Consider the following 2,823-nt stretch of genomic DNA (forward strand, 5'->3'; position numbering starts at 1 on the left):
GGGAGTTGCAGTTCAAAAGCATCCGAGAAACAAAGGTTAAGAACCACTGTTCTAGGGGTACAGTGGGTTACCTGGATTCAATACTGAATTTATTTTGCCATCTTCAATTGTATTGTTGTTGTTTTGTTTTATTTTATTATTCTTAGAATGTTGTTAGTTGCCCAGAGTAGATTTTAGTCTAGATGGGTGGGGTATAAATTAAATAAATAAATAAATAAATAAAATTTGCTATCAAAGGAGTTCATTGGATGCTTAAGGTGTTTTTTTATATGGGAGCTTATTCATACGTACGTTGATCATAGGTAGAGGCTTCAGCAGACAGATCCATTGCCCTGTGTCAAGTCCAAGAAGCAAGTACCACAAGAACACTATCGTGTACAGCTGCAAAAACACAACCTTCTGATTGTGTCCCTCTTTGCATCTTTCACATTCTCTTGCAGTCTTTCTGAGGAAACAGCAGTTCTTATTATAGCGTGTCACAGACATAGATAACATGATCCTTAGCTAAAACAGTGAAGAAGGCACATCCTACCCATTTCTGTGATCATCATTTTTCTTTATAGAATATCTCAGGGCAGTCTGTATCAAGAAGCAATAATCTAGAGACACATCAGCTAAATATTCCAGTCAGTTAACACTCTTTGTCAAATTCAAGACTCCAGGCCTTCAGGCAAATCACAAATATAGCCTTTAAAAAAAGGAAAAGAAAGGAATCTGTCAGGAAAAACATATTACATTATTTTGACAAAAACTTAGTCAAATTTAGTAATGGCAGAATAAAGAAGCATATATTATTACAATTCATCAGATTTTACTGATGTACCTATCCTCAGTTCTGAAGCTTGTGATATGATACAAATGAAGACAGCAAGAAGCACAAATTCAGAGATGGGTTAAAATCAACCTTCTGGCCCTCCAGAAGCTTCTGGATTGCAGCTTCCATGAATCTCAGCCACCACACAAAGATGATGGGTGTGACAATTCCACAATATCTGGAGCACCACAAATTACCAAGCTCTTCTCCAGTCGAGACCGGTAACGCCAGTTTCAAAGGTGGTCTGGATCCATCTTGGGTTTTGATCTGCACTTTGAAGGAGTGCTGAACTGTATCGTTGAAATTAGAGCCAACTGCCTGCACTGTTCAGTCTAAATGTGGCATACGTTATGGCAGTGGTGTGGACCTAGCCACCTTGGGTCCTTTTAAGGAGAAAGGTGGAGTAAAAATATTTAAACGAATAAATAGCCTGGAGAGTGAGAAAAGGGGGATGGAAGGCATCATGTGTTACTTTCAACATATGTATGCAATGACAAAGCACAATCACCCAATTTTCAGGATGTTGGATAATATCAGTAAAAATGGCAGCAGCCATTCTCAAATTCTCTTCCTCCTCTTACACTGTATATGACAGAACATACAATTCTGGATGTTCTCATGTTATGTTTCCCTGCTCCTGCTCCACATAGTTGGCTGCTAGAATCACGGGCAGAGAAACACTCATATTGTGATGCCAGAACATTGGGTAAACTGAACTACATATTCAATAAGAAAGGGGGGAACTTGACATGCAGTCCTATGTTTATTTTACTCTGTCCCCCAACCTCCCCCTTCATTAATATATCTGAGTGGAGGATAATTATCAGGCATAAAATGACTTCAGATAGGCAATTGTCTTTGACCTTGTATTGTTCTGATGCATTTCATGAACCTGAAAAGTGGGAAAATAATATATTTTGTTTTTTTTTTCTCCTTTAAATGGCTAAAGGTAATTCAAATCAGAGTTGATTGCTAAGCTGATCCATGGGCACTTGGCATTTGTTCCTTTTATTTTCTAGCAGACACACTGATAAAAATAATAGACCAAGACCTCTTATGAAAGGCACAGCTAAAGAACCTGCAGGATGTTCCATTAGAAAGCAGAAACTACTGTACCTTGATATACAGCACCAATGTTTGTCTTGTTTCACACAGAGCAATTTCAGAATGAATGGCACAGGTTTGACCTAAAAGAAATTCATAATAGAGAAGAGTGAATGGTTAGCAAACACAAAGACCTCATGGGCTCTGGTTCTCCCTGCCCCAGCAATGGAAGAAAGCAAAGGAGCACTACAGTAAGTAGATTCTATAGTATACATTTCAAAGCCAATTTTAGTACTGCCTTATATGTTCAACCTTGTGCTTTCCTGAGATTTTTCTGTAACTTTCTTTATCACTTGGAATGAACCACTCTGCCCTTACAATTAACAGTTTATATGAAACCAAGGGCATTGGCAGTATCTTTTCTACCCTCAGTTTATCTGCTCCCTAACTGTCCGCACAACCAGTACTTAACAGTCATAACAAAAGTCAAACTCTATTGGTCTATTCTTGGCTCACCAAGAATAATCATAACACTCGGCAGCAAACATACTTCTCTACTGTGTAATATATGAGAGGCACAGTTTGGTGTACAGTTTGACAAATTTCCATGTGCACAGCTTCACTGTTGAGACAACCAGTAAGGTTAGAGCTTGGAAATAACCTGTTAGAAATAATAACATGGCTCACTGCCCATTACTTTTTTGAGTAAGAAGTGTCACATTTAATGACCTATAGAAGAAGGAGTCATTTTTGTCAAATCTGATCAATTGTGTATTGAGTACTGTATTAATCTAGGTAAAGGTAAATGTTCCCCTTGACATTTAGTTCAGTCGTGTCTGACTCTATTTATTTATTTATTTATTTATTTATTTATTTATTTATTTATTTATTTATTTATTTATTTATTTATTTATTTATTTATTTATTTATTTATTTATTTATTCTTTCTTTCTTTCTTTCTTTCT

At 36.7% G+C, this 2,823-nt stretch overlaps 1 long non-coding RNA gene across 1 annotated transcript; it reads right to left on the reverse strand.

Moving 5' to 3' along the window:
• Positions 1 to 240: 240 nt before the first annotated feature.
• Positions 241 to 688, reverse strand: LOC140706394 (uncharacterized). The gene is made up of 2 exons (XR_013545384.1): positions 533 to 688; positions 241 to 445 (listed from the first exon to the last, which is right to left on the reverse strand). It is a non-coding gene; the product is annotated as an uncharacterized LOC140706394 (long non-coding RNA).
• Between the last annotated feature and the right edge of the window lie 2,135 nt (positions 689 to 2,823).

The sequence above is a fragment of the Pogona vitticeps genome, chromosome 4 (genome assembly GCF_051106095.1).
Source record: "Pogona vitticeps strain Pit_001003342236 chromosome 4, PviZW2.1, whole genome shotgun sequence".
Lineage (NCBI taxonomy): Eukaryota > Metazoa > Chordata > Lepidosauria > Squamata > Agamidae > Pogona > Pogona vitticeps.